This window comes from Bufo gargarizans, chromosome 1 (assembly GCF_014858855.1).
Source record: "Bufo gargarizans isolate SCDJY-AF-19 chromosome 1, ASM1485885v1, whole genome shotgun sequence".
NCBI classification, from domain to species: domain Eukaryota; kingdom Metazoa; phylum Chordata; class Amphibia; order Anura; family Bufonidae; genus Bufo; species Bufo gargarizans.
In genome coordinates, this window is record NC_058080.1 from 590,055,347 (window position 1) to 590,083,273 (window position 27,927).

Below are 27,927 nucleotides of genomic sequence, written 5' to 3' on the forward strand. Positions count from 1 at the left end.
GAGCGCTGTGTTAGACACTATTATAGGGGTAGCGTGGCAGACAATTTATGTAATGACTCAGGCAGGAACTATTACACAGGCATTAAGCTAGGAACAATTACATGGGCACTATTATAGGGGCAGTGTGGCAGACAATATTATAGGAGCAATGTGGTAGGCACTATTATAGGAGACACTTGGCAGACAATATTATAGGGACAGTGTGGCACGCAATATGATAAGGGCAGTGTTTAAGACACTATTATAGCTGCACTGCGGTAGGCACTTTTATAGGGGGTGTGTGGCAGACAGTATTATAGGGGTTGTGTGGCAGACACTATTATAGGGGGTGTGTGGAAGACAGTATTATAGGGGCCAGGTGGTAGACACTATTATAGGGGCAGTGTGGCAGACACTATTATAGGGGTTGTGTGGCAGACAGTATTATAGGGGGTGTGTGGAAGACAGTATTATAGGGGCAGTGTGTCAGACACTATTATAGGGGCAGTGTGGTAGACACTATTATAGGGGCAGTGTGGCAGACACTATTATAGGGGCAGTGTGGCAGACACTATTATAGGGGCAGTGTGGCAGACACTATTATAGGGGTTGTGTGGCAGACACTATTATAGGGGTTGTGTGGCAGACACTATTATAGGGGGTGTGTGGAAGACAGTATTATAGGGGCCAGGTGGTAGACACTATTATAGGGGCAGTGTGGCAGACACTATTATAGGGGTTGTGTGGTAAACACTATTATAGGGGTTGTGTAGTAAACACTATTATAGAGTGTGTGTGGCAGACAGTATTAGGCTGCTTTCACACTAGCGTTCGGGTTTCCGTTCGTGAGCTCCGTTTGAAGGAGCTCACGAGCGGACCCGAACGCAGCCGTCCAGCCCTGATGCAGTCTGAATGGAGGCGGATCCGCTCAGACTGCATCAGTCTGGCGGCGTTCAGCCTCCGCTCCGCTCGCCTCCGCACGGACAGGCGGACAGCTGAACGCTGCTTGCAGCGTTCGGGTGTCCGCCTGGCCGTGCGGAGGCGTGCGGATCCGTCCAGACTTACAATGTAAGTCAATGGGGACGGATCTGTTTGAAGATGCCACAATGTGGCTCAATCTTCAAGCGGATCCGTCCCCCATTGACTTTACATTGAAAGTCTGGACGGATCCGTCCCAGGCTATTTTCACACTTAGCTTTTTTTAGCTAATATAATGCAGACGGATCCGTTCTGAACGGAGCCTCCGTCTGCATTATTATGGGCGGATCCGTTCAGAACGGATCCGCCCGAACGCTAGTGTGAAAGTAGCCTTATAGGGGCAGTGTGTCAGACACTATTATAGGGGCAGTGTGGTAGACACTATTATAGGAGCAGTGTGGTAGACACTATTATAGGAGCAGTGTGGCAGACACTATTATAGGGGCAGTGTGGCAGACACTATTATAGGAGCAGTGTGGCAGACACTATTATAGGGGCAGTGTGGCAGACACTATTATAGGGGCAGTGTGGCAGACACTATTATAGGGGCAGTGTGGCAGACACTATTATAGGGGTTGTGTGGCAGACACTATTATAGGGGTTGTGTGGCAGACACTATTATAGGGGGTGTGTGGAAGACAGTATTATAGGGGCCAGGTGGTAGACACTATTATAGGGGCAGTGTGGCACACACTATTATAGGGGTTGTGTGGTAAACACTATTATAGGGGTTGTGTAGTAAACACTATTATAGAGTGTGTGTGGCAGACAGTATTATAGGGGCAGTGTGGCAGACACTATTATAGGGGTTGTGTGGTAAACACTATTATGGGGGGGGGGGCAGACACTATTATAGGGGTTGTGTGGTAAACACTATTATAGGGAGGGGGGGGGGGTGGCAGACAGTATTATAGGGGCCGGGTGGTAGACACTATTATAGGGGCAGTGTGGTAAACACTATTATAGGGGGTGTGTGGCAGACACTATTATAGGGGCAGTGTGGCAGACACTATTATAGGGGCAGTGTGCCAGACACTATTATAGGGGCCGGGTGGCAGACAGTATTATAGGGGCCGGGTGGCAGACACTATTATAGGGGCAGTGTGTCAGACACTATTATAGGGGCCGGGTGGCAGACAGTATTATAGGGGCCGGGTGGCAGACACTATTATAGGGGCAGTGTGGCAGACACTATTATAGGGGCACTGTGGTAGACACTGTTATGGGGCAGTGTGGCAGACATTATTATAGCAGCACTATGGTAGGCACTGTTATGGGGGCAGTGTGGCAAACAATATAGTGGCACACTGGTAGACAGTATTGCCACCACAGTGGGCATTTTTATACCACCAACGCACTATTATATACAAACTATCACAGGGCCAATGTGGCAGACACTATGAATTACAGCCCTGGTGTGGCACGCCAGCTGTTGCAGAAGTACAACTCTCAACATGCTCTGACATGGAATGCTGGTAGTTTCAGTCCTGCAGCGGCTGGGGATCATAGGTTAGAGACCACAGAATCCTAGTCCCCACATGACGGAATCTGTATAGCAATGGGCAGCGGGCGCCATCAAGAAGCCCTGGCTACAGCCTATAAGTAACGTCTCTGCAGAGGCCCGGGCACCGCGCCGCCGCCCGCTACTTACTAGTCCACTGCCAGACCCTGGGAGGAACCATTGTGCTTAGGTGAGGGAGGGGCACTAGGCAACAGTAACGGCAGTGACGTGGTATTTCTATGGATAATTTTAAGTTAAAGCATAGTTCCTTTAATAAAAAGTGGCCAAATAGAAAGTATTTTCTATATTAACAGCTTACTCCCGTAGACTCCCCCTGCAGCCTGCAATAGTATGACCCAAGCGTTCTGGTAACCAGGGCGCCGGGGCCATACAGAAGAGGACACTATATGTGTGTATAGCACATGGCGGCAACTGTTACTACAGGGAGTTACACCGATCCGGGAACAGGACCCTAGCCCACCCGAGTAGACATGCCCGGGAGTCAGAGCGACCCCAGAACTTATGTGCTCATTAGACCCTTGCCCGTCCCCAATCAGAAGGGGCTCAGGAGCCCCTCACATTACACGTGCTGGGCACAGCGCCCCCGGGAGGACGTGTTCAGGGACAACTACTACCGCAGGCAGAGGCAGCTGTCCCAGCAGGGGTACAACGCCCCCAACTACAAGCCCTATGAGGACCTGGGGCACCCGCTGTTCCTGGAGGCCAAGAAGCTCATCCTGCACTCACTGGGGCAAGAGGAGCAGGTAAAAGCCTACACCGTGTGTATATATATATAATGCACTTATATAGCACTGACATATTCTGCAGCGCATTGCAGACATTGGCATCAAGCTGTCCCCAATGGGGCTCACAATCTAAGGTCCCTATCAGTAGGTCTTTGGAGTGTGGGAGGAAACCGGAGTACCCGAAGGAAACCCACGCAAACACAGGGAGAACATACAAACTCCATGCAGATGTTGTCCTTGGTCGGATTCAAATCTAGGACCCCAACGCTGACCACTGAGCCACTGTGCTGTTCATATATATAGTACATGTTATATACATACATATATAGGTGTATACTGTACATGTATCCATACATACACACATTTCCAGTACATGGTGTATACATACATCCATACATACACATATATAGGTGTATACATGTATACATACATACAAGTAGATAGTGTGTGTATATAATATAGTATTACAGAGAGGACAGGACATTTGTGATGTCTGCTATGGCGCATGCACATGAGAATATTCTAGATGTCAGATGACGCCTAATTGCTATCGTCCATACCGTAACTTCGTATACCCCTAATGTTACAGTATATGGAGGCTTGCAGATTTTTTTAAGGAATTGATGGGGAAAAAATGGGGTTAGCTTAAATGTGTGCCATGCTGTGAAATTATTCTTCATAGTTTCTGAAGGTCTCGTTGTGCTGCCATATAGTGTCCATACACCCGAATAAATGATTTTTCACTTTAAAGGGTTTCTGTCATGAGAAATAAGGTGATGTAGCTGGCTGACATTGGCGATGTGGTAATGTCGGCAGTACATAACAGTGTGCTTTATAACTCCCTGCCTGCCGCCGTTCTCTCAAAGTAAAGACTTAAAAAATATGCTAATAAGCCTGTAGGTGCTATTAGGGCATTGCTTCAGCACCTAGAGGCTCGGTCTACGCACCCTTTGGCACGCCCAGGTCCAGTTAATTGACTCTCGAGTTCTCCTCAGTGTCCCGCGCCTGCGCCGCCCCGTTTAGTATTCGGCGCAGGTGCAGTGAGTGAAGGACGCTCTCCTGTTACCGGCTTCCTTCCTTCCTTTGGCGCAGTGAGGAAGCCGGCAGCAGGAGAGCGTCCTTAACTCACTGCGCCTGCTATAGCACCTAGAGGCTCATGAGCATATTATAAAAGTCTTTATTTTGAGAGAACGGCGTCAGGCAGGGAGTTATAAAACACACTGTTATGTACTGCCGACATTACCACATCACTAATGTCAGCCAGCTACATCACCTTATTTCTCATGACAGAAACCCTTTAAGTGCCCCCCTCCCCAACATGTGGTATTAATGAGGACCTGTCACCTCTCCTGACACATCTGTTGTAGTCAGGGGTGTAGCTAAAGGTTCATGGGCCCTGGTGCAAGAGTTTAGCTTGGGCCCCCTTCCCTCAGTGCTTTGTGACCAGGGGTGCAGATGGCCTTCGTTCTGCCTGAGGCAAAAATTGAAACGTCACCCTCGGCCACCATGCCAAGTTCTTGACCTAACCCCTTCCCCCAGCCAGAGGTGCATGCACTTTCTATAACACTGCTGTCTTCTTATGTGGCACAAGTGTCTTTGGGTCCCCTCAGGCTCCTCTGCGCCAACTACAGCTTCGCCTCTGGTTGTAGTAACTACTTGCATCGCCCATATTATAATCATTCTGGAGAATCTAGTCCTATGACTCTGTGTTGTGCCATTTCTTTAGTAATCCTCCTAGAAGTTATGAATGAATTACCAGCAGTTTTCAGTGATGGTCCAGCTGAGTATTACTAGTTGGGGTTGTATCCCTGACTAGTCGGACACTATCCAATCAGTACTTCAGATTGTACAGGGACACCCACCAACTGGTGCACTCAGCTGGACCTTCATGGAAAATGTTAGTAATTCATTCAGAACTTCTAGAAGACACAATAATAAGGGAATGGCACTTCATAGAGTCATAAGAATAGATGTTCCTGAATTACAATGGGGGCACAAGTAGTTACTAGAACAGACATGTCAGGAGCGGTTACAGGTCCTGTAAGTTCTTCCAATGGGATCCTGTATCAGTCTCATGCCCTTACAGATCCTTTTACATGGTGTGAACTTTGGTTCCCGATCCTTGCCTATCACCTGACAAATAAGCAAGCCCTCGTCTGACATTGATCGCATCGTCTATGTAGACATGTTGATTGGTGATGGTTATGGGCGGTTCATCCCCCCATGTATAGGACCAAGGGTCACCTGACTTGTCTAGTGATGGTCAGTTAAAGGGGTTGGCCAATTTGGTGACCCGGTGTCAGTGACATAAGCATACTCACCTGTCATCTTCCATGTCCATGGGCTGCAGAATGGCGGCGACCACTTCCTCTGGCTGCTCCTGGGTACCTTCTATTCTGCGCAGCAAATGGATGCATCTGGTGCATGCGCAGATACAGGCTACATCGGAACATTTAGCCCTCTTCAGGGGTTTCCTTCGAGGATATATTATTAAATATCTGAAAACCGTATTCAAATGCATACTGCGACAAGTCCATTCACATAAAGTTTTTTTTTGGGTGTGTAATATTGATGACCTATCCTCTGGATATAGGTTATCTGTATCAGATCAGTAGGGGTCACTTCAATGGGGCTGAGCTGCGCTAGACCATGTGACCAATGAATGTGATGTCACTGGTCTAGGAAGACACCGGAGCGTGGCGGCCTCTTCAAACAGCTGATTGGCAGGGGGTGCCGGGAGTCAGACCCCCACTGATCTGATATTGATGACCTATCCTGAGGACTGGCCATCTATATAAAAATCTCAGATAACCCCTTTAAGTAAGTGAAGTGGAGCCCAAAGGGTTAATCTTTGAACCCTGTTTGGCCTGCTTTTTTTTTTGCCAGTCGAACTGAGTCCAAATATGAATCCATTGGGCTCACTTTGCCTCATTGAAGTGAATGGATCTGTTGCCATCTAAGTTTGTACTGTTTTTGGATATTCAGTTATATGACCTCAATGGAAAGCCCAGTGTGAACCCTGCCTAAGTGAGATGCCAGGTTCCGTTCTGACCATGTCGTTCGGAGTGTGGGCAGTCATTAGCCATAACCATAGGTGCTAAAATGTCACAATTACTGGACCGGGGTGTTCACGTTTACTTTGAAAAATAGGATTCCTCTTCGAACTGCGTAAAAAAAAAGTGAGAAGCTTTCATTTTTCCTTTTTACCTTCCCGGACTAGAGGCGTTATTTTATTTCAGCGCCAGAGCTGCGTAAAGTCTAAATTGACGGTTGTGTAAGAGAGGGCATAATGATAGATGATACTGGTTAAATTGAATTTAATATAAACCTTCTCTAAAGTAACTTTTACCTTTAGGACATAGAAGTTCACTTAAAGCCGCATTTCATTTGGATCCAGGAGCAAGTTAGAATAATTTGTTCTTCCAAGTGCTCATAAAACTGCAGACATGTTCGGCTTCCACTTTCTTGTCAGAGCGATGAATGATGCTAATGCCTGTACTGCACTGCAGAGAATGTCAGCGCTATATATGTGTAGTGTCCTGGAGCAGGGGTACTGTAAAGTCTGGACATTTGTGGACAGTTGCCCCTGTTTCCCCATACAAAGTTATAAACTTCTTTATTTCACTTGAAAGGGTTAACTTGCACTGTTTAATACTGTTTAACTGCACTTTATATGTATGCTGTGATATATATCCTGTTCATTTGCACTGTATTTGCACAGCACTGTGGAAATGGTTAATGACTACTGAGATACTTTTGGGACTTTGAATGAGAAGTTGGTAATTTTCCACAGCTGCCATAGGGTTTAACACCTTCGGGTCCCTTCCATTTTTCACCTTAAAGGGGTTATCCCATATTAGACAATGGGGGCATATCACAAGGATATGCCCCCATTGTCTGATAGGTGCGGGTCCCACCTCTGGGACCCGCACCTACAACGAGAACGGAGCCGGGGAGAGTTGTGGCTGGAGGACCCCGGGTTTCCCAGGGTCCGACCACCACCAGGCGCAGCTCCCCGCCTCTCCCATTGAAGTGAATGGGAGCGCACCGCACATGCGGGGCCAACGCTCCCATTCATTTCTATGGGGCCGCTGGCTCGGCTATTTTCGGCGGCTCCATAGAAATGAACGGAGGGCGGCTGCGCATGCGCAGTGCGCCCTCCTCCACTTTCTCTGCTCTGTTCTCCTTATAGGTGCGATATGATCCTTGCGATATGCCCCCATTGTCTAAGATGGGATAACCCCTTTAAGGACCAAGCCGTTTTTTGGGAAATTTGACATGTCACTTTATGTGGTAATAACTTTGGAACACTTTTACTTATCCAAGCTATTCTGAGATTGTTTTCTCAGGACACATTGTACCTCATGATAGTGGTAAATTTCAGTCAATATTTTACATTTTTATTAAAAAAAATACCAAATTTACAAAAAAAAATTCTCTGCTTTTAAAACAGATAGTCATACCTCATATAATAGTTATTACTTTACATTTCCCATATGTCTGCTTTGTGTTTGGGTCCTTTTGTGAATGCCATTTTATTTTTGTCAGAAGGCTTAGAAGATTAGAAGCAAATCTTGAAATCTTTCAGAAAATTTCCAAAACCCACTTTTTAAGGACCAGTTCAGGTCTGAAGTCAGTTTGTGAGGCTTACATAATAGAAATGACCCTATTTTAGAAACTACACCTCTCAAGGTATTCAAAACTGATTTTACAAACTTTGTTTACCCTTTAGGTGTTCCACAAGAATTAAAGGAAAATGTAGATGAAATGTCAGAATTAAAATTTTTGGGAAGATTTTAATCCGTTTTTTCAGTAACAAAGCAAGGGTTAACTGCCAAACAAAACTCAATTGCACGGGCAAACGACAGGGCGCAGAAGGAAAGGAACGCCATATGGTTTTTGGAGGGCAGATTTCGCTGCGATAATTTTAAGCTGCCATGTCACATTTGAAGACCCCCTGATGCGCCCCTAGAGTAGAAACTCCAAAACGTTACCCCATTTTGGAAAATACACCCCTCAAGGTTTTCAAAATTGATTTTACAAACTCTGTTAACCCTTTAGGTGTTCCACAAGAATTAAAGGAAAATGTAGATTACATTTCAGAATTTCACTTTTTTGGCAGACTTTCCATTTTAATTCTTTTTTTTTCCGGTAACAAAGCAAGGGTTAACAGCCAAACAAAACAAAATATTTGTTACCCTGATTCTGTAGTTTACAGAAACACCCCATTTGTGATCGTAAACTGCTCTGCAGGGCGCAGAAGGAAAGGAGCTCCATGTGATTTTTGGAGGGCAGATTTCACTGGGATAATTTTAAGTTGCCATGTCACATTTGAAGACCCCCCACCTGATTACACTATTTGTGAGGCAGGGTAACAAAAAACAGCTGTTTTTCTACGGTGTTCAGGTGAGGGGGTGGATCATGTGATATTTTTATAGAGCTGGTCGTTACAGACGTGGCAATACCTAATATGTGTATTTTTCTATTTTGTTTACAATTTTATGTGTTTTATTTTGGGATTTTTTTTATTTTTTTACTTGAAACTATTTATTTTTATTATGAAAAACACTTTTTTTTTAAACTTTTTATTTTTGTCCCACTCTGAGACTTCAACTTCTGGGGTCTGATCCCCTCTGCAATGCATTGTAATACAACATGTATTGTAATGCTTTGGCTGTCAGCTTTTATGCTTACAGCCTGCCTGTGAGACCCTGCCTAAGAGACTGGATCTCACAGGCTTCCGTAGAAGGCAAGTTCCGATGCCTATGTAAGGCATTGGGCTGCTTTTCTGCTATTGGGTCCCTGCCACTGCAGCGCGGGGACCCGATGGGGAAGCAGAGGGCACCCGTACCCTCAGCGAATCCTCTGCATGCCGCAGTCAGCTTTGACCGCGGCATACAAGGGGTTAATACGCCGGCATCAGTGTTTTTGTGGTGCTGGTCCTTAAGTCACATCAATCAGCGCCGTACATATACAGCAAGGGTCCTCTATGGGTTAAAAAGAGCATGATTTGGAGGGAAAAAGACAGATTTGTTTGCCACCAAAACCAGACAGCCTGACCTTTTGAATGTCTGGTTTTAGCTATGTTGTTATGTCTGGAAACTTGTTTTTGTCTGGAAAACCTGCTGTGTCATTGCCATTGAGTATCACTGAAGCTCTAAGGCTTTGTTCACATCACCGTTCAGCCTTTCTGTTCTCCTGCCCCGTTTAGGAGCAGGAGAACGGAAAGGACCGATTTGGCACATAACTAGTAGTGCATGCTGAACTTTTGTCTCCGCTTCAAAAATCTTCTTTTGAGCGAACACCTAATGGACCCCATTATAGTCTGTGGGGTCCTTAGGCTCCGTTCGGCTCAGTTAAGTGCCGAATCCGTCCTTTCTATTCTGCTGCTCCTAAATGGAGCAGGAGAATGGAAAGGTTGAACGGTGATGTGAACAAAGCCTAATGTAAGTCTATGCCAGACAGGAGTGGTAACTTTGTAATTGTTTGTGCTGAGTTTCTCCACTCCACCCCTCCAACTAGAAGGTTCCAATCTATCTAGAAACTGTATATAAGGAGAGCAGTCAGAGCCCCTAGTGTTCTGCAGTTAGAAACCAGTGCTTAGAGGGGGAGACTCATGCCAGTCTGCATGAGTGACCAGAAGAAGAAGACGCTGAGACGAGGATATGCTGCCACAGACCCTGGATCACCAGCCTTTAGCCAGTGTACCAGCCTTCTGAGGGAGAGAGGGACAGCTAGCTCAGGCTTTTTCTCAGCATCAAACCCTTCTTCTGCCAAGGAGGAGACTGGAGAAGCAAGCCCTATGCCTTGCTCGTATTGTTTTGCACTTGAGTTCCTCCAGTAAAGAAGCACGCTGGTGTACTGCCGTTTTTGTACCAAACCAGAACTAATCATGACAGGAGCGCTGGCTGTATGGGAATGGGTCATGAAATGAAATGTCTAAGAGATGATGCTTGGTGTGGATTGTGATTATGCCTCCCACACCAATGATTTCTATTAAGGGCTGATAAATAAAGACATCCATCAGATGCCAATAAAGGGGTGAAGTAGTGGGGGCTTAACACATCTAATCATTAGAGTAGAGTGCAACCGGTTAGAGTCAGCCTGGCAGCGGATCACTTCTCAATATCATGGCCGGCTGTGCACATCTTGGCAGAAAGAAAAAAAAAAAACTATATGAAATTAAAGAAGCACTTTACTTTTTTTTTATTTTACATATACTACTACTAACTTACCACCAGTATTCTAGCTGTGTAATTTAGTAAAACTTAGAGGCAATTTTTGTTTATAATTGGATTATACTCATTTTTGGCTAAAAATCATATTTTCAATTGGCCTTTATTAAAAATATCGAGCCATTCTGTCACAAAGGGCCAACTGTTTTTCTAACTGTTTGACTGGTACTTTCACTTTGTGCCGGTCACCTAATAAACCTTATCTCTAGACTACTAAGAGGACATAAACACTTATTTAAGTCACATTCTCATCAACAATATAAGAAATGAGCTATGTATTTTTTTTATATTCCATTGTACTCATTTTGAGCTAAAATCATTTTGTCAACCACTGGCTAGCGGTCACGTACGGTTTATGGACATGTCACCACCGCAGTCAGGGCAATAAAAACCAGCAGGAAGGATGGAGAAGTTGCACAGCGACAGAGGGGTTTTGGGAAGGTAAGAATATTCTTTTTTATTAATGTAAATATATATATTATATATACAGAATATACTGTATATACAGATGAAGCCAAGCTAAAATTGACTCTGATAACACACGTCACAATGTTCTCTCAATTTTCTGTTGACAATAGACATTGAAATCCATTGAAAAAGTCAATAAACATTTTTATGCAGTTGTTTACTTAAGGTGTTAACCCTCAAGTTTAGCTTGTCGACATCTGTATATATGCAGCGGCCCCCTGAGGAGTCGGTGTAGAGGATAGGAGTGGTAGTGGCTTTGATGAAGTGTTGTGTCACGGTGTACTCTCTCAGGCCGTTGCTCCCAGGGGGCCAATGCAGAAGAAGGAGGCCAGAGTTAAATGTAACCGTCTTTTTTACTAAGTGCAACATAGAACTTCAAGTACATTCAACAGCAGCAATTTCCAAATGCAATTCTTTCTGGCACCAGCATGGACTCTGGAGGCAGGTTAAATGGCTGCAGTTAAGCACTGAGGTTGTACTGGCCTTGTAACGTTCTGGGTGATGGGTGTCTTAGCCGTAGTCCCTCACCTTACAGAAGTGTCTGTAGATGCTGGCCAGAGCTGTTCACTCTGCAGTCAAGCTTTTCCAGACTTGACTTTAGGCTGAAAAGTACCTGATCAGTATGGAGGATCTGTAACAGGAGCCGGAGCTTTACAGCTCGCTTCCCCTTCTCTCTGTCTCTGGACAGGACTAGCCTTCTCGTACCAAGAGGGGAGGAACAGGGTCCTGTCCTTGCCAACTTGCCGGGCCAAAGTAGAGCAATAAAAATGCATAATACAATTTGTAGTACGTCCAGGTTTGGTGTAATATATATTTCTTCCTATCAGTACAGAGAGAAGACACGTGCACAGTCCTTTCTACTATGAGATCATTCATTGTAAATGGGACAGACAGAGCAGTGTAATTGTCACTAGGTAGGTTGCTTCTAGGGGACCTATTATTTGGGCCCTGGAGGATATGGGGTAGCTGGACAATTGCACAGTTTGCCATCCCCCAAAGCCAGCCTTCAGTGTCTCTGTAGGGGCGGGGGGAAGGGGGCTAGGGGGCTATGTGCTAAGTGGTTCAGAGCGATTGACATGGAAACTATCATCACAGGCATCATCAGATATTTGTTACAATTTTCTTGGTCCTCATCTAATAAAATAGTCATATTTAGGGCCCTTGCACATGACCTTATGCCCTCCGAGATATTCGGTCTGTGAGCGGGCCATATGTCCCGGAGTAGCATTGATCGGGCACACGGGAGCGCACAGCATCATAGATTACAATGACGCTGCGCACGTCAGGCCACCCGCAGGACTATTGTCCCGCACTCATATGATCTTATGAGTGCGGGACAACAGTCCCGCGGACGGCCAGATGTGCGCAGCATCATTGTAATCTATGATGCTGTGTGCTCCCGTGTGCCCGATCAATGCCGCTTCGGGACATATGGCCCACTCATGGACTGTATATCTCGGAGGTGCATATTTTAGTCCCTTGTCCCAATAAACCAAGCATTTAGAGCATAAATCCTGTGTAAGGCGTACCATGTGCATTACATCTATGATTGCCTTGTCACCCTCCATTAAAGTGTTGCAGTTCATTGTTCAAATGAGTAAGCACAGCAGAGAAGCAGATAAAACCCTATAATAAATTCTTCATTTAGATGAAGTCATATAAATGAATCCCATTCTAGAGAAATGGGCGAAAGAAAATCACGTAAAAAGTGAATATCATTTTATTTATAGGTTGTCGTCTTTGCGCACACTGAGAACAACACGTTTAGTAATTAGCAAAATAAAACTTTTAGCCATTTAATTAGCTGCTGTTTTACTTTATTTTTACATTTATAGGAAGGAATAAGCAAACATTTAGGTTAAAAAAAAGTAAAATAAAATGAGTACAGCGATGTTCACACACTGAATGTGATGTTAGGATAAATCCATTTTCAGAATGGGATAATCAGGAAATATTGTTTGGCTTTATGGAGAACATTAAGGTAGGCGCTGCAGCGTGCATGCTAATTAACCAGCGGACCGCAGTCTTGATGAGACAATCTATTCACATTAGCCTAAGTAGATACGCTGTTTATTATTTTCTTTATAGAGGCAATACTTGTACTTTTCCATGTACTTAATAATAATCCTTTAATGACTTTTTAACATCTGACAGATGGCATTTTATATAGTCTAATATCATATCATCATGTTGGGTTCTGGATGACAAATTATTATGGGGCCTATATACTGTATCATCCACGTGATATAGGACTGCCATAGAGGTACCCATGAAACTGGCTGACCTGTTACATTTGCACTTGGCGGCTGAAGGCATCTGCATTGGTCCCATGTTCATATGTCCCTGCATTGCTGAGAAAAATGAAGTTTTATTATATGCAAATGAGCTTTTAGGAGCAACAAGGGTGTTGCTGTTACCCCTACAGCTTTCTCTGCAACTGCTGCGCCCTCTGCACTTTGATTGACAGGGCAGGTTATTCTAAACATGATCATGCCTGTAGACCAAAAATATGTTCATGTGCTTGAGGCCTTAAAGTTAGTTTTTTCCATTTTTGTGTATTTTATTAATGGGAGATTTAATCAGGTCCTATTAATGGCAGATTAAAGGGGTTCTATGGGAATTAAGAAAATGAAAATATTATTTTATTATAAATATATTCCTAAAGATCTTTCATTAGTTTTAATGACAAATTTTCTCTAGGGAACAATCATTAGGATAAATAAAATGGCTGCTGTCCTATTAGCACACGCAAAACCTGTCCTAATCACACAGGACAAGTTACTTCACAACGAGCTACAGCACTTGCCTTATCCTCCTCTCTGCTCTACTTGTCAGAAATGATGATCCTGAATACAGATGGTAAGATCTTCAGCTGAATCTCTGTAGGAATGGAGTTCATGAGGAGACATGAATTACAGAGAGGATGGACAGGACAGACTGTGGTAATGTGGGGCTGTGGTAATGGAGACTGTATACAAGTGCTGCTGCTTATTATCCACACACCTACCTCCTCCCTGTACTCCATGTCTCCTCATGAACTAAATTTCTACAGAGATTCAGCTGACAATCATATTAAACTGTATTCAGGATCAGTGATGGCCAGTTCGCCCGTGAACACATGCGGGCTACCATCTTAACTCACAAGTCCGGTGATGCACAGGTATATCCTTACCTGTGCCTGTGCGCGAGCCGGTCTGAAACAAATGCGGTCACCGGGAGCAGGCAGTTCCGGCGGCTGTTCTCGGAACTGCCTGCTCCCAATGACCGCATTTGTTTCAGACCGGCTCCTGTCACAGGCACAGGTAAGGACTTACCTGTGCATCGCCGGACTTGTGAGTTAAGATGGCAGCCCGCATGTGTTCACGGGCGAACACGGCGAACTGGCCATCACTGTTCAGGATCATAATCTCTGACAAGTAGGAGAGTAGGATAAGGCAGCTCTTTAGCTCAGTGTTGTAAAGTAACTTGTCCTGCTGTGTGAGTAGGACAGGTTTTGTGTGCACTAAGGACAGCAGCCATTTTATTTCCCTGGATTATTGCTCCCTAGACAAAACGAGCCATTATAAGTAATGAAACGTAGTTGGGAATAAATTTATGACAAACTAATATTTAAGTATTTTCAGTAATTTAATTTTCTTAGTTCATAGAGAACCCCTTTAAAGAAATTTTACTGTTTTAGAAAACATGATAGTGTGAATGACGATTTATTGAATGTTACAGAGATTCTTCAAGTTTTGCCACGACTGGGTGTATGTGTTCTTCCTTTGTTCACATTAGATCAACTGCTATTTTAGGCTTAGAAGACATATAAATGGCTCCATAATCTATCTTCCAGGCCGTTCTGTTCATTTGAAGCACTAAGTATACTTGATGTCAGTAAATATGATGGGCCGAGCTCAGACGCCTTTTTATTGCTGGGAGAGAGCAGATAAGTCAGTTGACTTACATATGCGTGTTATAAAACATCTCAAATTGGTCCTCCGTGATCAGTTTGTGCTTCAGTTTCTATTTCTGGCCCTGAAGAAATGAGATGCAGAAACATTTTGATAATTTCATAAAGTGGATGGAAAAAATAGCAGAGTGAGGTACCAGATCCGAACGTCTTTATTGGCTGCAATCAGATTTCTGTCGAGAAGCACTTGAGGAATTCTCAAGAGTTTTAATTAGCACATGATAGCCATGACTTTGAGAATAACTACACCTCATCTTCATTATACTAATGATTTAATTTTCCTTAGACCTTTTGAGAAGAATTTCTTCCCGGACGGTAATGTGTGCTGACATGCATTTAACTCCTCTAGTGTTAGAGCTCACAGTTGAGTAACTTTCTGTCAACATTGCTAAAAATTTAAAAGGTTAAATCTCTTCTGCTTCAGGTCCCAATATTGCAGTTTTTGGTTCGGTCAGAAAAATAAGTAATTTGATCACCATATAACTCTTTTTGATTAGGATATGACTCTGTACACAATGTTACTTTCTGGAAATAGATGTTTTTTGGATCATTGGTTATGAGCAATGACCTTTACTAAAGAGCATTGGAATATAGTGGTTTATCAATGCATAAAATGATGTATGATATCATATACAGATATACACTGGATTATAAGGCACACCTTTAGAGAAGGAAAATCAGAAAAAAAATATTTTTCATCAGACCCCCAATCTTCATCAGACCCCCATATCAGACCTCAGATCAGACAAAAAATAAGTAAATTAATTTAGCTCTTCAGACAACGCCACCACTCTGCCCATCTAGCCGATCTTCCTGCATTCTCCACTCTTCTCTGGGTCTGCACCGTGACCTGACATTGCACAGCATAGTCTGCACACTATGGGGCACATTTATTAAGACTGTTGTTTTAGATGACGATCTTAATAACCCTTATACTTGGAGTTATGATGAGGCACCGGCCTCTACATAACTTCAGCAGATCCTCCGCCACTTCTAAATGCAAGACAGCTTCCTAGCTGTCTTACATTTAGACTATTTTCTACACCTAAGGCTACTTTCACACTAGCGTTCGTCGGTCCGCTCCTGAGCTCCGTTTGAAGGAGCTCACGAGCGGACCCGAACGCAGCCGTCCAGCCCTGATGCAGTCTGAATGGAGCGGATCCGCTCAGACTGCATCAGTCTGGCGGCGTTCAGCCTCCGCTCCACTCGCCTCCGCACGGACAGGCGGACAGCTGAACGCTGCTTGCAGCGTTCGGGTGTCCGCCTGGCCGTGCGGAGGCGTGCGGATCCGTGCGGATCCGTCCAGACTTACAATGTAAGTCAATGGGGACGGATCCGTTTGAAGATGCCACAATATGGCTCAATCTTCAGGCGGATCCGTCCCCCATTGACTTTACATTGAAAGTCTGGACGGATCCGTACGAGGCTATTTTCACACTTAGCTGTTATATGCTAAAAATAATGCAGACGGATCCGTACTGAACGGAGCCTCCGTCTGCATTATTATGATCTGATCCGTTCAGAACGGATCCGATCGAACGCTAGTGTGAAAGTAGCCTAAAACAGGCGTAGAAAGTGGTAAATGAAACCTTCCCCGCCCATACCACGCCCCATTTGTTAGACCTGGTGTGAGCGGGGAGAAGTCACAGAACCTTTGCTCCACAATCTGCGCCAGAAATACGCCTAATTTAGGCACATTTCTGTTTGATATTTGACCCCCTAATGTCTTGACGCTGTACACATGAAGGCACAATAAACGTTTATTTTTCATGGATACATTATCGTGTCTTCCCAAACAAGTTTTACTTCTAAGGGAGAATGAGATCCACAGCATATTGATCCCACAGATTGGGTGATAAGGTGATCAGCATGTGGTCAAAGTTGGGTTATGGACAAGGTGGGTTGTCCAGCTTCTAGCACAAATTTATCTAAGCCATGGATGACACTGTACATAGCATAAAACTCACAAAACACTAATCTGTTCCCTGCCATTCCAGTGCCGTGGGTCCATTCCCTGCCATGTGAGCTTCTGGACAGAGGTCATGTGTGCCAAAAAAACATCTATTATGCCATAAGATGTATGTATTTTACAATTCATTAGTATGTTCCTTGTTAGCTTCTAGGGGAGAGCAAGACTTGGTTGCCATCAGGCAGTTAAGATTAATCTGAGATTCGGCCAAATACCACAAGGTCATGTTGTAGCTGTTTGTTATTAGGGTATTCTCACATCTGCGTTGGAGGCGCTGTTCGGGGCCTCCATCACACATTTCGTCAAAAATAGTGGCTTTGCTCAAAAAAGCAAACTGAATGGATCCCATTATAGTCAGTGGAATCTGTTTGGCTCTCCAGTGAGTTATGTGCCGATTGCAGCAGTTCTATTTTCATTGTTCTGCTCCTATAATGGTCCTACCTTTAGACACCAGCCTGTGTAAGACAAGCCTTATCATGCAAGAAGTATTTTGTTGACATAGTTGCCAGTACTTCTGAATTTCGATGGGCCGTCCCTAATTTTCAGAAACCATCATGGCAAATTCAAGCTGTCAAGGGCTGAAAATAGGTGGGGCTTGTGTAACCTCCTTCCATAAGTGGGCAGTCCCATGTTGGTTTGGGGTGCTCCTAGGGATGGGTCACATGACAAGAAATTACCAACTGCAATTTTTTTAAGTATGTAGTATGTGTGATCATTACTATAGATACCATCAGCAAGACTGCATGAAAAGTGATTTTCACAGTGGAATAAAGCTGTCAATAGACCAATGGTGATCAACGTGACAGATTGTGGAGCCCTCACTTGCAGGCTTTGACACCATGACAAGGCCACACAACGTGTTCAGGATGCTGCATGTTTCCTACTGACTCCCATTGGTTATACTATTGACGACCTACCGTATGTCTGTGGCTGCCCCACTACTTCTATTAATAACTTTATTCATTGAACTGCCTACAGTACTACTCCCTTTTTTGTGACCACCGCTTCTCTTTTCTCCTTGCTCTGTGTGCAGTTGCATGGCTGCTTCTAATGGTTAGTCAGCTTCTGCTGTAAAGGCTGGTCTGACCACTGACTCCTTGCCTGAGCTTAGGTTCCTAGTTTACTAGTTTAACCCTGTGAAGGTGTACTATTCTGACTGTCTTCCAGTGTAAAAAACCTCTGCCTGTTTAACGACTCTATTACTCTGCTGTCTGATCCAACCTTACCCTGTGTACCGTACTTAAAGGGGTTATCCCATCTTAGACAATGGGGGCATATAGCTAGGAAATGCCCCCATTGTCTGATAGGTGTGCTTCTGGGACCCACACCTACAAGGAGAACGGAGCCGGGGAGAGTTGTGGCTGGAGGGCCCCGGGTTTCCCGGGGTCCGTCCACCACCAGGTGCAGCTCCCCGCCTCTCCCATTGAAATGAATGGGAGTGCACCGCGCATGCGTGGCCACCGCTCCCATTCATTTCTATAGGGCCGACGGAAATAGCCGAGCCGGCGCTCGGCTATTTTCGGCGGCTCCATAGAAATGAATGGAGGGCGGCTGCGCTCCGTTCTCCTTGTAGGTGCGGGTCCCAGTGGTGGGACCCGCACCTATCAGTCAACCGATATGCCCCCATTGTCTAAGATGGGATAGCCCCTTTAACCTTCGCCACCTGCCCCTGACGTTGTATTAGTTTCACAGATTTGCACAAACTCTGCCTGCCCTGACCTCTGTCCGTTTATCAATAAGAATATAACCTGATCCCTTGGTGCTTCGCATCAGTGTCTTTGACCACCATAGGTCAGCTGTCAATTACACCAGGACTATAAAACGTAGCAGCCTAGTGGGTCTCCTGCAGCAAAGGCCAGATCCCTCTATTAGTTTCACACATTTTTACAATCTCTGACTGCCCTGACCTCCCCTGTTTACTGATTATGAGTATTGCATTACCCCTTGATGCTTCCCAATGGTGTATTTGACCACCATGGGTCAGCTGCCAAATACACTTGAACTATTCCAAGAGGTAGAGGCCTGGTATGTCCCCTGCAGAGAAGGGGTTAAAGGATGAAAACCAGAGGGTGCCAGGATAACACCGTTAGGACTAGCCCAAAGTCAAACTGGTTAGTTGGTACAGTGCATCCACACCCTTTGCCGTTACAATATAAGTGGTGAGGTGGACATCCTAGGCTGAGAAGTGAATGCAAAGAATTATACAGCAGTAAAAACATAATTTAGATAGGGAAATATCACCAACCATTGCAGGCTCGAGTTACCATGGAGACTATTTAAGCTTAATTAACGTTGCATAATGCTTTTCATAACCTCCGAGGTTTGAGTTTCCTTTTTGCTAATATGTAAAATATAAAGTATCCTAATTATCTTTCTCGAGTGTTCATCAAGCTGCTCAATATTACAGCGTCTCTTAGCACAAGCAAATACAAAGCTTCATCGCCTGAAATGATATTGTACATACTCCTCTTCACAAAGAAAGAGGTTCTTATTCATCTTCAAGCGTATTATATTCTGTTTGGTCTTGAAACAACTGGTTTAGTATAAACCTCCATAAAGCCTGCAAGGACTTTTAGCTTAATGGAAATACAGAGAGACTATTTTTTTTAACCCCAACGAATCGTTGTTTACAACCAGCTTCACCACAATTTGTAGATAAAACTATTTAGATAAGTTGCATCAGAAAGGGTTAAACATTGTTTACTATTTTTAGTTGAAAAATATATGGAAGGACACATGGTCCAGAATGACACTTGTTCACAATGGCTTTCGTGATTGGTAAGTGATGGCAGCTTTGATAAATCCATTATTAACCAAGACCTGATAGATCCCATTTAGCTGTTTTGGATCTGCCAGGTTCCAGTTGGGTTTCTGTAATGCTGGATGTCCATGTCTCTCAGCATCTCTCCTCTTCTGGTGCTCCCAGAGTACTCACCATCCCTGTTGTGCTTAAGCTCATGCCCCTTGTGTTCATATACACTTTCTTCCTGTTCTTGCTGGTTTGCCCCCATAGGGTGCATGCAGTGCACATTCTCTCACTGGCTCTTAAAGGTCCAGCGTGTACACAGGCTAATCTGTCCTCAGCCAGTTACAGTGTTCATTGGGGATATCTGGCACCTTCCCTTATGGAAAGTTGCCTGAGCAATAAGGTTCCTAGCTTACTTAGCTCCTGTCTTGTGTTTTCACATGTCTGACCTACAGATGTAGCAGGGTTAACACACAAACTCTTAACTCAAATTTCTTAACTCATCGCGTTATCTTGAAAGAAAAGCCTTTGAAAAGCAATTGAAGGTGTTTGCTTAACGCAATTTCGTTTAGATAACACGTCTCATAAAGCATATGTATTGCCTATTTTGCCCTATTGCAGGAACTCTGCTCATCCTGCCCTCTGACCACATCTCTGTCTCCTTGGTGCCACACACCAGTGTCTCTTGGTCCGCTTGGGTCAGCACTCACAGAATGGAAACTACTTTTAGTGGTACCAACCTGGTAGAACCTTGCCCACCATACAGGGTAAAAGGGTGAATGCCAGGGGAAAACCCCTTCAGGAGTATACCCTAGACAAATCCATTCAGTGGCACAGTTTTCAGTTTATTTTGAGAGCAAATAAAGAGTTGCAGGCTACCCTCTTCTTGCTGTCATAAAGCAACAGAAATCTGACAGAAATTATTAGCGGCAGTAAGGACAGAGCTTTAAACAGTCCTAATGTTTTTGTAGCTGCTGCTGTTAAGAGAAGATGTTATTTGTTAGTAGAATAGTAGACTGTAGAATTGGGATAGCACCTCTATAGTTGTCTAAGTAGGCCTAGATAAAGATGCCCACAGTAGGGCATTACATTGACTAGTGTAATGTGTGATGCTCTTATTGAATCACTCATCCAACTTCCCTCTCTGGCCAAATCCACAATAAAATTTGGATGTATCACATGCATATCTGTGGCAGAATTTATCTACCATGGAAGAAGTCTGTATCAAACCACCATTCCTCAGATAAGACCTTCTTTCCTCCTCAGACTTCAGCTCAGACCTCCATTCCTCCTCTGGTCTTCTTTTTGCCCCCACTACACTATGATGCACAGGGTCAGGTCATAATGCGTGTCTACATGTATTACATCTTGACGCTGTACGCAGTTAGGACACAGTGCAGAGCAGTGTCTTGAAGAAGGCCAGGAAGTGGTGAGTACAGCCAGTGCAGTCCTTCACTCACCACTCCTCCTGCATACTAATGACCACTTCCATAAAGTTGTCATTAGCATTCGCACTATCCATTTCAACCGCACACGTTGGGGGGGAAAAAGTGTGTCTATTAGTCTGAAAAATATGGTCCATTAAATGCTCAAATAGGAGCAGCAGAGGTTGACCACTAATGTGTAGCTGTGCATTGACAACAGAAATAGTCCTTTCCACAGTCATGGGGCTTAAGGGGCTTTTCTGATTGTCTTATATTAATTGCTGATCCTCAGGATAGGCCATCAATATCTGATCATCAGGGGTATAATATCCCACCCACCAGCTGTTCTGCGATAGCTCTGGCAGCAGAAGTGGGTGTCAAAACTACTGCTCTGTCCATTGTTTGTAATGGATAGAGCTGATTAGAGCTGCTCCGCTCTCATTGATCAGATATTGACCTTGAATACCTCCTTCATTCTGCAAACAATAGATACAGTCTTTTTATGTGCAATATGTTATGTAATACTGTATATATTTTAGATGGATTATGTCCTTTACTGCTCAATGACACCTACCTTTCAGTAGACGGAAAGGTATACACAGTACTTTACATAAATGTCTTGTTCCTGCTTATGTTCCTATTGCCTAGTGTCTTCTTTTAATCCTCCAGTGGCATTTATCGTGTAGCATACTCATTAACAAACAAGCCCATAAAATGTGCTTCACTAGAGATGAGCAATTTTCTTAATATTTGTTTTGTGCCTGGCTCATCAAATGTTTCAAAAAAACATGATTTGTGTTTAAATCAATTGTACCTAAATCAAAAGTGCTCCAGTTGGTCAGAAAATTGATATGACACTCTGAGGTAGGTAGCAGGGCTCCATAGGAACATATCGCAAGTCCAAGAGACTGCAATGTTAATCCATTGCAGTTCACGGGGCAAGCTAACAATTGCTTGTTAAAGTCAATAAATCAAAATGGCCGAATCACCATTTTTTTTTGTCACTTCACCTCCCCAAAAATGTTTTTCTAAAAAGTGATAAAAAAGGCATACACACTCCAATGTGGTATAATTGAAAACCAGGCCATGAGGATGGATGATGTGTTTCATCTGAAACGCATAGCTTTTTTATGTTTTTTTTGTATTGCATGATGATGTTTTTATGCACTTGAAATAAAAATTTGGGAGCACATTTATTAAGACTTGCGTTTTAGATGCCAGTTTTAATAAACCTCTAAGCTGGTGTTAGATCTGCCGGAGTTCTAAAGAGGCGTCTTAACTTTACCGGATCCACCGTCGCTTCTAAATGTAAGACAGCTTCCTAGCTGTCTTACATTTAGACCTTTTTTCTACACCTGAAACACGCCCATCCCCTTTCCCTCCCACGTCATACCCACTTTTTAGATCTGGTGTTTGCAGGAAGAAGTCGTAGATTGCAGCGCAACTAGCTGTTACGTCACAATATGCGCCCGAAATACGCCTAATGTAGTTGTATTTTAGCTTCATAAATGAATCCCTTGGAGTTTTTAACCACAAGTGCCAGAAGATTTGTCCAGGATTCACAGCCATTCACAATTTTGCGGAACAGGTGCGGACCCATTCATTTTCAATGGGGCCGGAATGTGATGTCCTCATCCGTCCGTGCAAAAAAATAGAACATGTCCTATTCTTGTCCGCAATTGCGGACAAGAAAAGGCATTTTCGATGAGAGTGCTGCTAATGTGCGGTCCGCAAAATTCGGAACGCACATTGCCGGTGTCCATGTTTTGCGGATCCGCAAAACACATACGGACGTGTGAATCGACCCTTTAGGGTGGACGGAACTAGAGCAGAGGTAAGCAACCTTCGGCACTCCAGCTGTTGCGAAACTACAAGTCCCAGCGTGCATACTGGCTCTGCACTTATAAGAACTCTTATAGAAATGAATGGTGCATGCTGGGAATTGTAGTTTCCCAGTAGCTGGAGTGCCGAAGGTTTGCTGACCTCTGCTCTAGAGCACTGAGGAGATCCAAGAGGTGCGGTACTGCTGTAAAAGGTTGAGTGAATACACGTCTATTTACTTTTTTACTTTACACATCATTGAAAACTACAGATCACACTGCAAAAAAATGAACACAGCTCCGTAGATGTAAATATAAAAAAGTAATGAGTGTCAACATATAATATAATGATACAAATATTAAAATTATTTATTTTCAAAGTTTTTATTTTTGTGAATGGAAAAATAAAAAAGTTATGGTTTCAGGAATACCTGGAGTAAAAAATGTTAACCCGGTGTTATTGGTAAAAACAGTGGCTTGTTGGAAACAAGCGTCCAAACATTGTGCCTCAACAGGGTTTGAATGCCTGCCTGTATTTATACACACAGAGATGTAACTTCTAAGAAGAAATTGTGGCTTGCTCTTCACAAGCCCAGAAAAAGTCTCTCTTTTATTTGGAAGCAGTGCAGTGGGGTTGTGGAAAGTGTCAGGGCTAGGTTGTGTAGATTCAATAGTGGTATGTGGCAGCAATAGTAAAGGCAGCACAGCATGGAACATTTAAGGTGGTAGTGATTACATGTGTGTGCCACTTTTTACGAAAAGTAGTAGTTATAGTAGCAACTGGTCAGGGTAATGGTAGTTGCTTTAGGGGAAGAAGCAGCGGTGGCAGCAGTAGCTTCCATATGGTATAGAGCATGATGGTGGGCAGGCAAACAGTAGCATTGGCATGATGGGGCTGCAATAAATAGCCACCATCAAAAGTGGCAGATCTATTCATTGGCCTCAGACAGAGGTGAGTGAAAATCCTCACAGATCCATGCCCCGTTCATTTTGACAGAAGTAACATTTCGTACATTGGAAAAGGACAAATTTGTCAGTTTGGGTGTGACAACGCCACCTGACTCGCTGAAAACTCCCTCTGAGCTCACACTGGAGGATAGACAAGGCAGTACAGTGAAAACTGAGCTAGTTCCAGCCACTGTTCCAGTCTGCCTGCCAAGAAGTCAATAGGGTCATGGAACACAGTATGTTCTGGAGTAATATAGCTTGCCAGCATGTCTACCTTCTTTTCGGCGCTGCCCCCTCATTGCGCTTATTGTTCGCCAGTGTCATCGTCATCATCAGCCTCGTGCTCCTTCAACACAAACTCCTTCTTCAGTGGTAGCTCCTCAACCTTATCCTCCTTCACTTTATTCTCCATGGGACTTTGTCTGTGTGGGTCCCCAGCAGATTCAGGGCGGCCAGCACAAATTGGAAGCTGTTGTTGTTCCGCTATTTCTGGTTGCATCAGTGTAAGCATCTGCTCTAAGATAAATATCATAGGGATGACAGTGTTGATGCCACAGTTGTCTCTACTGACAAATCTGGTGGCCTTTTCGAAGGGCCTAAGTATGCAACTAGGCCCGAAACACAATTCAACTACTGCTCAGCTGAGCCCTAACTAAATATATACATTTGCCTGCCTATACAAGTGGCTTACTACCAAGTGCTCGAAACAAATTATAATAACATATTTTACCTCACAATGAGACCCCCAGGGATCTCAAGTTCCCCATTTCTCCTCACCGCAGTCATCTTGCTTCTGTTGATGACAGTTGACCATGCATGCTGGTTCTTTCTCGTGGCTATCTCCTCAGTGCAGTCATGCAGTGAAGAGGAAGGGGGAGACTGGAACCCCATTCCAGTGATTGTTGGGGATGGTTTTGGTGGAATACTTCATCGGATGCCATATATATACATAGTTACTCTGCCCTTGAAACATTGCATGGAGGGAACCATTCAAACAGCACTAGCAGTCTACAACTCCATGTGCTGCCATAAGGGCTTCCTGCTTTGTGCATGAGGCCTAACAATTAATATTTTTATGACTTCTACCAGATTGTGCAGGTAAATTCTGAATTATTATTGCCTTGACATATAGGCTGTCCTAAAGGTTCGTTCACGTCTGTGTTGGAGGCTACGTTAAGAGCTTCTATCACAGATTCCAACAAAAATGACATACAAAATGGTGCAGCACGCGGCACTATTTTGTCTGGTAGAATGACAGGCACCGAGATAAAACTCAATAGACCCAACTATAGTCTTATGACAGATCTACCACTGCCAATTAAATCCAAAAAGGTTTGACAAAGACTCGGTAGAGTCGAAACGCGTCACTTATGTCCTTCATGTGGCAACAAAAAATAATTTCTTTTCATCTTATCCAGCGAGTGCCGGTCTTTTTCTCCATTAGATCTAGCACTGCGCACTGCCATGATTTTTTGTTGTTGAGCTGCTATGAAGAAACATAGCAATGAAAATAGCAAATGAAAAAGTCTGGTACCGTGTTATCCAATAGAAAACTAGTTTAGTGCTCTCATTAAGAGAAACAAAATAAGAGTATTGCAGGTTTGATACCTTTTAATGGCTAACAAAAATAGAAGTAATAATGTTACATAGCGAGCTTTCGAGACATCACCAGTCCCTTCAGACGTACTACTAGAATATATGAAGAAACAGAAATATACACTGCCTGTCCAAAAAAGTCACCACCTGGATTTAACTACTAGTAAGCAAATCGTTATGAGCCTCCTATTGGATAATTACTGTGTGGGCGATTATCTTTCGGCTGGCAACAAGTTATTTAACCCCAACTGGTGCAATGAGTTGCTTCTCATTCAACCATGTCGAATGACACACCTCGTGGTCGTGGAAAAGAGGTTAGTCTGCTTGAGAAGGGTCAAATCATTGGCATGCATCAAGAAGAGAAAACATCTAAGGAGATTGCAGAAACTACTAAAATTGGGTTAAGAACTGTCCAACGTATTATTAAAAACTTGAAGGATAGTGGGGACCCATTGTATTCGAGGAAGAAATGTGGCGGGAAAAAAATCCTGAATGATCGTGATCGGCGATCACTTAAACGTTTGGTGAAATCGAATAGAAGAAAAACAACAGTAGAACTCAGGGCTATGTTTAATAGTGAAAGTAAGAGCATTTCCACAGGCACAATGCGGAGGGAACACAAAGGATGGGGGCTGAATAGCTGTGTAGCCATAAGAAAACTACTAATCAGTGAGGCACACCAGAAAAAAAGGCTTCAATTTGCTAGGGAGCATAAAGATTGGACTATGGAGCAATGGAAGAAGGTCATGTGGTCAAGATTTACCCTGTTACAGAGTGATGGGTGCATCAGCTGTGTAGCCATAAGGGTAAAAAGAGAGGCAGGGTAAAAAGAGAGGCAGATAAAGTGGTGTACCTATCATGCCTAGTGCCTACTGTACAAGCCTGTGGAGGCAGTGCTTGGTTCAGCAACAGTATGTGCTCCAAGAATGAGGTCAGCTGACTACCTGAACATACTGAATGACCAGGTTATTCCATCAATGGATTTTTTCTTCCCTGATGGCACGGGCTTATTCCAAGATGACAATGCCAGGATTCATCTGGCTCAAATTGTGAAAGAGTGGTTCAGGGAGCATGAGACATCATTTTCACACATGGATTGGCCACCACAGTGTCCAGATCTTAACTCCATTGTGAATCTTTGGAATGTGCTGGAGAAGGCTTTGTGCAGCAGTCAGACTCTACCATCATCAATGCAAGATCTTGGTGATAAATTAATGCAACACTGGATGGAAATAAATCTTGTGACATTGCAGAAGCTTATCGAAACAATGCCACAGTGAATGAGTGCCGTAATCAAAGCTAAAGGCGGTCCAACAAAATATTTTTGGTGGCGACTTTTCTTTTGGACAGGCTGTGTGTATATATATACTGTATATAATAGGAACAGAGACATGGGGAAATGAATGGACATTTGAAAAACAACAGAACAACAGAATATCAAAGACCTGCAACGTAGAGGCTTCCACCAGGACATTTAGTGCAGGAAATCAGATAAACAACATTAGATGTAGAACATGTGAATGTCCCAGGGATCTTATAGTCCTGCTGTGTGTTGGGGATCTGTATCTTATCTGTTGTCATTATATGGGAACAGGTTTTGCATCTTCTTATATTACAGGGATGGGTTCCTTTTTCTGCGGTACATGGCCTTGATGATCTGATCAGAATGTTCCTTAGATTTCAGTCATCCTTATGTAAGACATGATGTATTTTTTGGGCAGTTTTCCTCAGTACCTCTTGTTGTGGGTTGTAGGTCACAACCAGAGGTACGCGCTGGTTCTGTTTCTTTTCATTGTATTGGAGAAGTTGACTTCTGGGGATCTTGGTGGCTCTTGTTATCTGATCTTCAATTGAAGCAGGATGATAGCCCTGGTGTAAAAATGTCCTTTTCAGATGTTGTAAATGCTCATCCCTGTCTGAAGGGCTGGAACAGATTCGGTTATATCTGATGGCTTGACTATAGATGATGAACTTTTTAATATGTTTGGGGTGGAAGTTGTCCCATTATAGGTATGTAAGCCGATCAATAGGTTTTCGATACAGGGATGTCTGTATTGAGCCGTCTTGAAGTTTTATGGTGGTGTCCAGAAAGCTGACTTCTGTGTGTAAATAGTTGAGGGTCAGGTTTATGGTGGGATGGAATTTGTTGACTTGTTCTTGAAATTTTATCAGTTCATGTTCAGAGTCGTTTCATATTATTAGGATGTCATCAATGAAACGGAAGTAGGCCAAGGGTTTTTTGGGGCAGGATACCAAAAAGTCATTTTCCAGTTTTGCCATGAAGAGATTTGCATATTGCGGTGCCATTTTACTGCCCATGGTGGTCCCAGTGCACTGTAAATATATATCCTTGTCAAAAGAGAAATAGTTATGGGTGAGGATGAATTTGGTCAATTGTAGTACAGACTCTGAGACGATCCCATTCGCCTCCAGGTATTCTCGGCAAGCAGTTAATACATAATAATCTGGGATATTCAAATACAAGGATTCCACATCCATGGTGGCCAAGATTGTGGCTTTAGGGAGGGGACCTATGGTTGACAGTTTGTTCAATAAGTCAGTGGT

The 27,927-nt window shown here is 43.7% G+C and overlaps 1 protein-coding gene across 1 annotated transcript in view; it reads left to right on the plus strand.

Annotated features, from left to right (window-relative positions):
* The first annotated feature begins 2,898 nt into the window (after positions 1-2,898).
* The window catches only part of CCDC60 (coiled-coil domain containing 60), a 211,675-nt gene continuing 186,646 nt past the window's right edge, over positions 2,899-27,927 (plus strand). Inside the window, exon 1 of the mRNA XM_044290877.1 lies at positions 2,899-3,222. The gene's annotated coding sequence lies outside the window, so the exon portion shown is untranslated. The remainder of the gene's footprint in view (positions 3,223-27,927) is intronic.